General features: G+C 41.4%; 1 protein-coding gene across 9 annotated transcripts in view; it reads right to left on the bottom strand.

The window, feature by feature from the left end:
* LOC100705667 (RNA binding fox-1 homolog 3) overlaps positions 1-13,142 on the bottom strand; it is a 422,442-nt gene that overhangs the window by 342,258 nt on the left and 67,042 nt on the right. The window lies entirely within an intron of this gene.

Genomic DNA, 13,142 nt, shown 5'->3' with positions numbered 1-13,142 from the left:
GTAATCGACCTACAAATGCGGCCTCAGGAGGATGCAGCCTATGAATTTGGACACCCCCTTCATCTTTTGTCTCTTCAGTCTGCAGAGTATTTTCCCAGAAGTCTTGGGTATCATCAAGATGATTTTTGGCAAACAAGAGATGAGACTATCTTTTGGGTCATCAATGGTTTTCTCCTTGAACTCTCAGACGGATGCCATATTTGCCCCGTCTCTTTCTTCTTGTTGAATCATGAACTCTGACCTTAACTAAGACATGTGAGGCCTGCGGTTTGTGAAGGTTGTTCTGGGTTCATTTCTGACCTCCTGGATGAGTCGTAGCTGCGCTCTTGGAGTAATTTTGGCAGTCCGGTCGAACCTGGGAGGTTCACCACTGTTCAAAGTTTTCTCCATTTGTATGATGGATCTCAGTGTGGTTCACTTGAGTCCCACAGTCTTAGGAGTGGCTTTGTAACCCTTTCCAGACTAATACATGTCGGTGACTTTAATTCTCAGGTGTTTCTTTAGATCGTGGCATGATGTGTTGCTTTTTGAGATCTTGTTGCCTGCTTCACTTTGTCACACAGGTTCTATTTAAGTGATTTCTTGATTCAACAGGTCTGGCAGTAATCAAACCTGGGTGTGTTTAATGAAACTGAACACAGCTTAGGAAAAAATGTGGTTAATCACAGTTAATTCATGATTTAACAAGAGGGGTAATTACTTTTTCACACAGGAACAGGTAGGTTTGGATAATTTTTCTCCCTTAATCAAAGAAGTCGTCATTTAAAAACTGTATTTTGTGTTTATTTTGTGTCTAATATTAAAATTTGTTTGATGATCTGAAACATGTAAGAGTGACAAATGTGCAAAACAATAGGACATCAGGACCAACACTATTTCACACCACTGTGTTTCTTAACCAGCTTCTTCCTGTACTGTAAGTCACTGGTTTACACTGACAACGAAGGCACAAACACATGAAACTATGCAGTGAATATTAAAGAATGCATGAATAAAAAAAACATAACCTTGTCTTATTTAAAAAAATTGTAAATCAGTCAGATGTGCTAACTGCTTTACAGTTTTATGCTAAATTGTAAATTAGGTCCATTAGGACCACGTAGGTGAAAAACTAACTTTACTGTGAAATTATTATATTTAAAAGCAGCAAACGTACCGAATGACAACAGACTAAAACAAAACATTCAAAGAACGCATTGTTGTAGTGGACTTATCGTCTTGGAGCAACTTAACCACATAATTTTCTCAGAGATTAATAAAGTATTCTGATTCTAATGATTTACCTGCCACAGTGTGATGGAGGTTAAAGTGCCTATATATGACCATACACAAGTAAAAGCAATGGAGAATCCATCTGTCAAGACAAGAAAAGTTCTCATAAGCTATTTTTTTAAATATAGAATTTAATTACTATTCAAAAAATCAGAGTCACCCTACAAAGTATATAATATTAATTAAGTCAGATAAGCATGAAAAGAAGGAGCCGGGATGAATGCGGTCTGCAAAGTAACCCTATCCTCGATAATAATTTAGAATATATATGGAGTCCAGACCTGCAGGTTGGGAATCCAGGGTCATCCTGAATTGAATTACGTGACATATACAGCATATAGATTATACTGGTTCACTGAGTATTAAATGAACAAGATGTTAAATATAATTTTTAGATTTTTAATAACCATACTTGTGTTTCAGTTGCCTTTTTCTTCACGATTTCTCCGCCCCTGATGCTTCTCATATAGAGTCAAGTTCCCTCGACTCCCTGAAAAGCAGTATTGATACTGAGCAGATCACCCTGCTGAGTTTTTCTCCTCTGGGCACTCATTTGCTTCCATTTAATTCCATACAATATTAAAATCTATACGACACTTGCTTGAGTTGTTAAACGATCACAGCAAAGATCAAGTCCTTATTCACTGTCACGGGGTTGCTGTTGTGAGGTAATGGAGGTAAGTCGGCGCAGATGCTTTAAATCAATCTGCATATAAAAAGCATTATCATCTAATTACATTATATGTAATTACATTCGAGATGTATGGTTCTCCTAATCGATTTCCGTATGACGTGGATGGATAAGAGGGAATTACAATGCATGTGTAAAAAAAAAAAAAGTAAGTACATATTACATCCACATCATTTGTAGTTAAATTCTGCATCCGTACTGTTGCAATCTTTTACGATTGAAATCAGGCGGCAGCAGTTTGTAAACTTCACTTGCTTGTGAGGAACAATCTGATTCACTGACATATAGGCTTTCGCTTCCATTACTGAACTCTATTTGTGTGTCTTTAACTCTGCGTTTGTCTGTCTTGTGCAGCACACACACACACGAGCGCACACTTCCTCTATCTCTCACTCCATCTCTCTTCCTCTTTTTCCTCATTGGAAAGGGGGAATCGGGAGGGGAGGAATGATCGTGTTAGGGGGTTCACAGAAGACTGACTGTTTATTATTGTCTTCGGCCCACTTAACTCTGACAGTAACAGAATGAGATGGGGAGAGAAGCCTGTGCCATTAATCACTGTGTCGGGAGGGCCTGAGCCGAGCGGAGACGCATCCATATCGCATGTGCCTGGGAGAGGAACACAAAGTGATTTTCAGGCCAGCCGGCCTCGTAGCACCGCTGTGCAGCCTCCAACTTGAGGCTGCTGGCGGATGAAGAGTGCGGGGGGGGGGAGGAGTGGGCGGATTTTCACACTCAATCTTCCTCAAATGTTCTGACACACTGCACCTACAGCTATCCCCTGTTAGCAGCAAACCTAAACAAGGATCAGCGCTATTTAAAAACCCAAAATGTCTCCTACCTGTAGTCGGAGCATCACCGAAAGGGAGAAAGTTGGTACTTTAATTTTGAACTCGTCCTCGTAACGTGACGTTAACTTGATTAGAGTGGAGGCAGATATATTATTAAAGTATACGGTGTGGCTGGTGGCAGCATTATCGTGTGGTTGTCCTCAACAAAAAGCACATTCGGCTCAGACGTGAATGGCAGTCTCAGTCTGGCAGGTGTCAGTCTGTGTGAGCTGGCCCACCATAGAGGGACGCTACAAAGCCTCAGCGCCTGTGCCGCCCAGCTGATTGACAGCTGTGTCTCTTAAGACTACCTCCTCCATAGCAACACCAGCCGCACACCTTCCCCTGCTATCAGTGACACCCAGATGTGCTATAGCAGCTGTCTCCCAGATTATTCCTCCATGTCTCCGAACCGCCATCTACATAGACAGCCGTCTAAATATTTAATCGAGCCAGAAGGAGCTGCTGCATTGCACACTTCAGCTGAGGAAATGCAGCATCTCCAACCGAAAGGAGAAAAAGCGGCAGATGAAAGGTAGGGACGGAGAGGTGAAAGGCTTCAGGGTCGCGACTGGGCCTAGCCGAGTTGAGTTACAGGTAAAAACCCAAGATGACAGTATATGCCACAATTTTAGGGCAAATGACAGCGGTGCAGGCAGAGATGACAGCCCGCGTTTTGGATATACCCCGAGGACAACCTCGCCTGACATCAAATGTCTAACAAGCCAGACAAGACCATTCTGATTTTGTGCCATACCTTCAGGGAGAGACACAGGCCCCCTTGAATGTGACATTGCTAACCATGATGCAAAAATTACATTGTGTATATGTGGATATCTGTCTCTCTGTCTAGCTTCTCTGCCGCCTTATTTCCGCGTGCATGTGCATCTGAGTGTGTCATCACTGACAGCTGATCAGAATATACACAGCGCCTGAGGTACTTTCTGTAATTTTGACTTTTTTTTTTTTTTTAGCCTTGGCTCATTCCCAAGCAACAGATTGCTGCTGTCGCTGGAGTTGCGCCTCACAGATGGAGCAGCATCACTTCCTGAGGAGCCTGACAGGATCAATCCAGGAGCTCATTCGCTCGCAGTCAATTAAGCCATGTTAGTTTTGACAGGAGCCACGGGCAAAATAACAGCCGTCACTGTCTGGGAGGAAAATATTGTGACCACACAAAAAATGCACTTGTTTACTGGAGGGGGGACTGACTTTGCAGTGAAAAGGGCTGCCAGCTGCATCGAGCCACAGCAGGAGCTCGAGCAGACATGACGGAGAGCAACGGCTCAACCTCAGCAACAGTCAAAGAGCTTAATTTGTTTGAAAACATAAAGCGCCCTGGGTAATTTAATGAATTCCAAAATGGGGACTAATCACGACCTTCATTGATTCTGAAGGCATATTCAGTCCATCTGTCCATCTCGTGCCTCTGCCTTTCTTACTGAGCCAAGATCTTCCCTATGCATCGAGCGCGTGCGTTTGCATTCTCCTGTGTATATAGGTCATTTAAATTGCTTAAAAATGCTCCTAAAACGCTTCTTCTGATTCCTTAACAAACCTGATTATGCCGAGGTGAATAATACAATACAGGAAAATGAAACAACCTAGAAATTTCTGTGTACCACCCACTGAGAGAAGAGGTGGAGCTGGTCTCTTTGAACCTATTGGAAGGAGAGTGAAACTCTTTGATTAGGACATGTAGGTAGGTAGCTGTGGGCGATGGACTGAAAACACTTGGCATCTGCTTGCAAGTCTCCACACACCCGAGGTGAGGGACGCACACACACACACACACACACACACACACACACTTTTCCCTGGCTGAGCTCGGCTTTACCCTGGGCATCATTACAGACACTACACATCCCTCCTTTGAAGGGTTATCAAGGCTCCTCATTAAAGATGTCCCTGGCTTTCTTAGTGATGTGGGCCTCCACAGGGCGTAATATACCCCCTTTAATTAGTTTGCAAACTCATTAGTGTGTGCCAGGCAATTAAATGTCCTTCCTTCAGTATAGTTTACAACAGGACAAAGGGATCCCAGGGGCTGTCAAGGAAGTAGGGCTTATAGCTGAGACAACTGTCCCTTCTGCAGGGGACCGTCATTAGGGAGCCACGGCCCCTCGATCATTCCTTGTCCACTCTGCTGTGCTGAGGGAAAACCTGCTTCTCCAGTGTATTTAATGGCCTTCTACACTGATGTTTGTCACTGAGATCAAATACTCTTCTTCAGCAACCATTAAGGAGAGAGCCAACACCCAGTTTGAGTCTGAAATGTGTTTTTTTATGAATACACATCTTATTACGCAAAACTGCTGCAAAAAACACCTTAAAAATATTGGTGAATAAGCAATATTTAGCAAAAACAGATGTGTGACACTGCAGAAACCAGCTGGCTGCTCTGCTAATCTTTTACTGTTACGAATCGTTTGGGGTTTCATTTTTTTATTGGGACTTCTGCTTTGTTTCTGGGGGAGATGAGTACATAAACTGAATAGAAATTCAGACTGTAGCCAGTGTAATGTCACCCCTTGGTTTGTGGTCACCAATTTTGGAAGGAGACCCACAAATCTAGGCTTCTACAGTCTCTATTTTTTGCTCAAGCCATTACCATATTTCAAGGTTTGCTAACACTAGCAAACTTTGTTAGCAAGATGCAACTTGTAGACTGAATGCAAAGCAAATATAAGCAAGTTCACTTCCTAAACCTGGAGCACAAACGTCTTGGACTGGTCTAATTCAGTGACATGAAACCACAGAGCTGAGGTCTAGCAAACTAGTACCAGCTACTAATAAAACTTTATGCCTTTATACAGTTTAAACAAGTGAATTACAAAGTAAAAATAAAACACTGGAAAGCCTGTAAAGACTATTCTTTCTGCTGTAAAGCAGCAGATTTTAAAATAGGACTGATTGCAGTGCTTTTGGTCATAAGAGAAACTCCTTTTTCTGATTGATCTCAGGAAATATTATAGTAATCTGGGATTGAGAATTCTTCATTGTCATGAGCCATAAGGTATAATTACCAACATTAGAACAATAAAGGCCTGACATCTTTAATTTTACATACCAAATATAGAATATTAAAGAACTTTTTAACAATTCTAACTTTTTAAAAGAGCAGTGGACTCACAACAAAAGTCTTAAAAAGTAGATGAAGTAAACCCACTTTTAAAAAAATGAGACCAAAATCTCGTCTCTAAGTCTGACGTCATTAGCCGTTTCCGGGTCCAAACTCCGCTTCAGGTCCCAAAGTCAAACGAACACTGCGGCATCACTGAGAGCTACAAACTGTCTAAATTCTTTCATCTTTAATAAAATGATCAGCGTTGCTGCTTTACCAGGTGTAACAATTAAGTTTAACATCCAGGCATCCATGAAAACAGGATTTATGAAGTTAGCACGGAGTTAGAAGTTAGCAGGAAGTTAGCTCGCTAGTTTCCACCTAAACATGATATAGCATGTTCTGACTGAGGGATTTCTGAAACAGTTCAAACGTACAGCTCTGCTATCACTTCCAACATAAATGAAGACAGAAAACTAAACAGCAGTGACGTTTGTAGGGTTACAGAAGTTGGGCTAGCTGCTATATAATGATGTGCTACGTGATCGCTAGCGACACAGCTATGCTAGCATAACATAAACACAGTAAAGCTGGAGGATGAACGCTAACTTTTTTCCACTTGATAAAAGTTAACGTGAGGGTTCCCGATGGTTAGGGACAAATGCAATCGCATGGCAGGATGCTGTAAACGGACCAAACTTCAGTCAGGAGAACAACTGAAATTATCCATCCACAATACGAGGTTAGTCATTAATATACTGCTGCATGGGCTGGGCTGCAAGGGAAGCAGGGTTCATACGTCATCACTTAACAACCGGATGTTACCGTGGTCACTTATTTAATAACGAAATTCAATCATAAATATTACATAACTAACAAAGGTTTCTGTAACTGCTCTTGGACGTCTAGTTGTGCATTTGCATGAAACCTGTTCGACTGTGGTTCGGTGAAATCTAAACACTAAACATATTTCTGTAATAATCTTAGCCTACTGAGCACCAACAGCTCTTTTCCTGACTTTATGAGAAATCTCATTATTTCATGCTTTGATACAGTTCCACAAACAAGGGCTATGGAGATCACATTTTGACAGATACATGTTGTTAAACTTAAATAAAGCAGACCACCCACATTTGATTTTCACTCCACTGACTGAACACCTGATGCTCACTTTCCTCCCTTATGCATGTGGGTAAATTTCCATAAATAAAGGACATGATAAATGTGTCATTTGTTTAATTGTGCTCCCTTTATCTAATAGGACTTATATATGCTAATGTTTCAGGTTATAGCTATGCAGAACCACACAAAATTACAGTGTTCAAAAACGTATAATTACCATTGTATCAGTCACATTTTTCAGTCACCTGTCCCACTTTTAACAGATTCAGTGGTTCGTGTTTCTTACATGTGCAACTGGTGTCTTATTTCTCATCGTATTACAAGTCCACCACCAGAGACTTCATGCATTACTACCCTCTACATTACCGAGCGTTTCTTTTTTAATACATATAGATGGGGTGGCAATGCCCGGAGTGAACATGAGTCATTCTCCTCGCGTTTGAGATGCAAGGTTTCAAAGGTTTTTCGCATATTTTAGCTGGTGTGCAGACTTAACTGAAAAAGTGATGCCGTTCCACTGGTTTCTTGTTAATTGGGGCATCCACATGACCTGTAGTATTAATACTAATTTCATTCCTACAGCTACTGTCATGTGGATGCAGCCTACAATGTTTCACAATTAAGTAGAAAACTAGTGCGTTTAACAAAAACGAGGGAGAGATGAGATGAAGTGTTATACAACAACCAAACTGACTTTCATACATTAATCCTAAAAGACTAATACAGTTGGTATTGTAATAAAAGAATAGATACAATGAAGATGAAGGCAGAGTGGGTATCATTAACTCCCATCTGAGAGGCACAACAAAACGATGGGCCTCTATTTTTAAGATCGTAAAATATAAATATATATATTTTTTATGGATTTATATTTAGTTTATCATCTGAAGTTCACAGCTCTGCACTCTCTCTGATACTGGCCCCAGTGGAGCCTAAGGCGCATTCCAATGCACTGTGATTCTCTATAAATCCAGCCAGCATGAAATCTCAAGGAGCTAACGCGGAGAAGAGAGCCAATCTGCCTGTTTACACCATCTCATCTTACACAGAAGCCTTGGCGCCTGCCCTGAAGAACCCCCAACTCCCCCCCACACACAACATGTTTGCAGAAGTGTTCATGCTGAACAAAGTGATTGTATCATCTGGGCCTGCTCTTCCATTTGTGTTGCTGCTTCTCCTGAAACCTGTTTCAAGCTGTGTCACCCCCAACTCAGGCGAAGTTTGAAAAATGGAAGAAGGGAACCATGCAAAGTGGACATATTCTCCAGCCTGCCGTAAAATAACCGGGGGATGGACCATTAGCCATTTGCTGCTACCGACCGAGTTGCAGATCTCGCATCTGCACGAACAGAAGGTCACAAGAAACTTAACAAAAGAACAGCAAAAAGAGGAAATAATGTGAAGTTTAAAAACAGAGAAAGAGAGAGAAAACACATTTTTTCACTTGTCTTCTGGTTTTTTTAATAAATCTCTAAGTCTATTCTCCGTTTAGTCCGAGAGCTGTGCAGTAGATAATGCAGCTCAATGTCTGACCTCGCCTCAGTTAAGACTCGACTAAAATGCCAGCTCCACCTCTCTCCCTGATGTTAGCCCACCGTTAGCGAGGAGCAGGGTGGACTAGACATGTTCCTCCACTTTTCCAAGGCACAAACCAGTCAATTTGTCATCCAGTGAAGAGGTTGAACCTTTAATTAAAGTGGAGAGCTGCCGTCATCAGGGCCCAGCTAAATGTCACATGATAAATAACGGCAGAAGATCTGAACAGCTCCCTTGGAGTTTGTTTCACTCGAGGGTATAAAAGGCCACACACATTACAGGGTAACTGCATATCAATATGTTAAATAGGTTCAATTGTATAAATTGATTAAATGACCCAATTGTGAACCGACCATGCTTCAAAAACCCCGTTGTTTGAGCAGTGAATGTTGACAATGTCACGTAGGCTGACTATTAATGGAAACCAAGCAGAGAGAATGTGGCGCTGAGTGACATTATTAAAGTAGATGATGGGTTTCTGAGCAGATCATTCGCCGAATGCAATCGATAGCTCTGTGTCTAAATGCTCAGGCAGAAATTACACTTCAAGGCATATTGGCCAGGGTAAAATGACACGGCCGTGAAAATGCATTGCTATGGACACTATTAGAAACGATTGGCTAATTACATCCACGAGAAATCTCGATTCTTTATTGGCCCTTCACGTTTACCGTGAAGAAACAGCGGCGCGCGGGAGACCTAATGCGGGCTCCAATATGAGCTGTGCATTAATATAGTGTGGCAGGCGGTGAAACAGTCTGACTGTACAATCCAATATTTCCAAAAGCCTGTTGTCTGATACCAAGCCATTTGTGGAAGCACTGACAACCCCCCCACTCCCCACCCCAGTCACCAGTCGACACTACATCAGCATATATTTTCAAAATTGGTTCATTTCACTCTGCTTATTATCAGGCAGCTTAATCTTGACCCTTCAAATCTCTAAAATTATCGCCCTGTCTCTTGTCTTCTCTTCCTCTCAGAAACCCTTGAATGTGCTGTCAATACCACTAAATTCCTCTCTCATCTTTCAGCACTTGATCCCCTAATCTTGCTTTTGTGTCACTCACTTGACGGAAACTCTTCCTCTGTAACTCAGTGCTTAAACACAGCCTCACCTCCCTGTTTTAGCACCCCATCATGACTCACTGTTCTATACAGCAGTGATCTCGAACTATTAAGCTTCTTTGATAATTTGACAAACCGTTTATTACGAAAATAATTCTTGAATGTCACATATTCTTTGGAAAAAAAGAAGAATTAAAGGCACCGTAGTTCTTTTTGCTTGAAACCTTTTTACCTCGCAGGATATAAAATGTAGCTGCCTCGTGTTTAAAATGTCATTTTGTATTCAGAGCCATGCAGGCCGTAATTCAATCTGAGGGAACGTCAAAGAAATAATTACTCTCTCGCATTCACGTATATATTTAATTTAACTCATTATGGATAATATATATTATATCAATGTTGGAGATTTTCCTGGAATAAAAGAATTTCAGGCACCTCTGAAAGAGACTGTGGCCACTTTCATAAGAAATTCACCAACAATGCAATAAAATAATGTTTTTTTAAGCAGCATTGATAATTAGGTTGTCACTTACCCAAAAATAATGCATGTCCTGCTCTCTTTGGGTCTTTCCTAACTAAACCCTGTTTTGTGCAGGCAACATATCGATGGAACTCCAGAGGCAGGCGCTGTCAGCTCAAGTCTATTTGAGATTTAAAAATAAGGAAGTTGGCATCTTTTATGAACCAAACTTAAGCACATGGTCTGGAATGATTTTACTTGACTCTATGGACATTTTTTAAGTGAAGCACATGTTCATCACAGCTAGAGCATGATTTTTTACTCTTAATTAAAACCTCGTGTCTCCAAGTTTCACAGTTTAAAACATAGTGGTTAAGATCGGGGCTAGATTGTAATCATATTTACATATTGCACAAGTTAATGACAGTTTCTGTCAACATGCTTTTTAATGCATTAATGGACCATCTTCCAATAGCACCGGATGCAAGAGAGGTATAAGACCGAACTCTGTCTTCATTTTGATCTCAGAGTTTACTCTGCATGACAACTGTGTTAAGAAAACATCTGCATAGACAAACAGACCTAAACTTGAGCACAAACATCTGTAAAAAATAAGGATTCATAACCACTTTTAGTCAAAGCCATTGCACAGGTCAGGCAACCTGTCTCCAAATAACCACCGTCTGATTGGGACTGATGGCCATCGCTCTCAGACAGACTGGCAAAGGTTTGGAAATAACTGCGTGAATTTCTATTCGTGCAGACACCAACAGATTTGTTGTTTTCACCAAATCATCACAATTAATGGAAGCACTCACACAAACAGACTGCATTTGAATGGAGTCATGTTCATGCAAACTGACACAGACTGCAGTGTTGAATAAAACGCTGATAAGATGGCTCCTGGAACAAAATCGCAGTGTAATATTTTTGGTCATGCCCCAGTCTCCGACCACTCTCCAGTACTACATTTTGCCACCGTGACTGATGAAAGGGTTGAAAAGGAAAAGTTCTTCACCTAAGCTTTGTTAAAAAAAAAAAAAATCAAAGAAAATAAATGTTTTAGTAACTTAAAACAAACACTTAATTCTTGTGTTTGGTGCTAGGATGTTGGTAGCACAGTCTTTAGGTCCTGTGAGCTGCTACGTTGGGCCTCTGTCGACTGGTTTTGTTCCTGAGCTTGTCCTGTTGTTGTTGGTCAGATTGGGATCTGGGGAGCTTGGAGCCCAGGGGAATGTCTGGCAGCTTTTCTCGTATTCCTTGATCCGCTCCACCGAAGGTTTGGAGGTGAGAGGAGTGTGAATTGAGGTGTGTTCTTTTGTACTACCGTGTGCTGGCACATGGGTAGCTTCTTTTTCTTTTTTGGTAACACCTGCAAGTCTTCACTCAACACCCAACCCATCCAACAGATTTTGGCAGCCTACCATTTTGCCTTTTTCAAGATTGAACACATGGGCGATTATGATGTTCTCACACACTTGGAAAGTACCGGTGTGCACTGGAGAAGGCACAAGTGAAACCGGTCAGAACTTCCAGGGAGCGACGGACTAATAGCCTGGAAGCGCCAAGATTGAATCAGCTATAAGTTACGATGCTTATTTGTAGAGTTTATGAATGCAACTTGTGTTTATTAAAGTGAGAATTAATGATATAAGATCTTTTCATGTCATGATCGCTATATGAACTTATATACATACCACATGTTAAACTCAAATTAATTACTTTGTCATACGTTGCCCACAAAGTCCTCCCTCTATATAATATCTTAATCAAGTGTTACAAATACTGTTAATAATTCAAGCCTCATTGGTGTACTTAATCTACCTAATTTTCTAATCTTCCTAATAATTCATTTGTTGAGTGATTAATTACGCTCATTTATGTCATGTGGAAACAACATTTGTTTTTAATTGTGCATGTCAAAAGAATTTTCCAGTCGTCCCATTTATGCTCACACTCAGTGTTTGGAGCTTTGGTCACCGCGGGGTTCCTCGCATTGGGTTTTTCTCTTCGACGACTCTGCATCCGCCAGCGATCAGATTTTCCACCATTGCACCATATGTGGCATCACAGTTAATTACTCAAGAGAAATTGGCTGAAGACGAGGCATAACAGCAGGTGAGGAGCTCCAGCCCAGAGCTAAACCAACACTAACTGGTCAAGCTCAGCTGCCCTCGCTCTTCCACTGCCTGAGTTGCACAGGATGGACTCATTCACGCTGGTTGGCCTTCATTACAGATCAGGGAAGGTGCAATTAGTAGCAACCCCCCCCACCGGTTTATAATTACCTTAAGACACCCACTTAAACAGAGAACCTTATAAATCAGCTCCCGTTGCCTATCAGAGCCCTGGACGCTACATTATGCCAACAGATGTCGGCTGCGGCCATGGACAAGCCCCTCGGTGGCAGTGACAGCCAACAACACTGCAAGCTTGTCTAATGAATAAGAATGGCCTTTAGGTTTGGCTTTACAGGACTTTTTGCCTCAGGATTATAGCTTTATTTCTTGTGAATTGAGAAATAAGAGGGAGAGGAAAAAGGGGGCAGAGAACAAAAGGTCAATTAAGAGTTGGTGAAATGCAACAGATTGCGCTTTGAAGTGTGCCGTGTCTGTGACATTTGTGGCATTTATGCAGCAATATTATTTCCAATTTACAAATGCAAACAGTGGAAAGGCAGGTGTAACGTGAAGGGTTGTGTCCTTTTTTCCTCCTTTGAGCCAATTCTTGGATGGGGTAGCTTTTTCTAATCTGCACACATTTGCATGCAGATAATTTACCAGTGTTGTGACAAAAAATTATTTACGAATAGAGTATCTTAATTGGACACCTGCTGTTTCTTAATTATGCGAAAGTATTTTGGGTTTAGAGTGAAGGGGAAATGTAACACAAAGCAAACAAATTAGCCTATCCTACAGACAAATCCTCCCAAAGACTTCCCTAAACAAAGCGCAGATTTGGCAGGTTTATAAGGGTGAGCTTTTGTTTATCAATAGCTATTCCAAATGAGGAAAGAAGATCCTTTGCAGCTGAAAAGTTGGCGCAGGCGGTCTGCTGCTTTCTGTTTTTTCCCTCCAAACTCTTTTTGGTAAAACTGTC

The sequence above is a fragment of the Oreochromis niloticus genome, linkage group LG4, assembly GCF_001858045.2.
Source record: "Oreochromis niloticus isolate F11D_XX linkage group LG4, O_niloticus_UMD_NMBU, whole genome shotgun sequence".
NCBI lineage: Eukaryota > Metazoa > Chordata > Actinopteri > Cichliformes > Cichlidae > Oreochromis > Oreochromis niloticus.
This window is presented reverse-complemented; position numbering and strand designations above follow the sequence as displayed.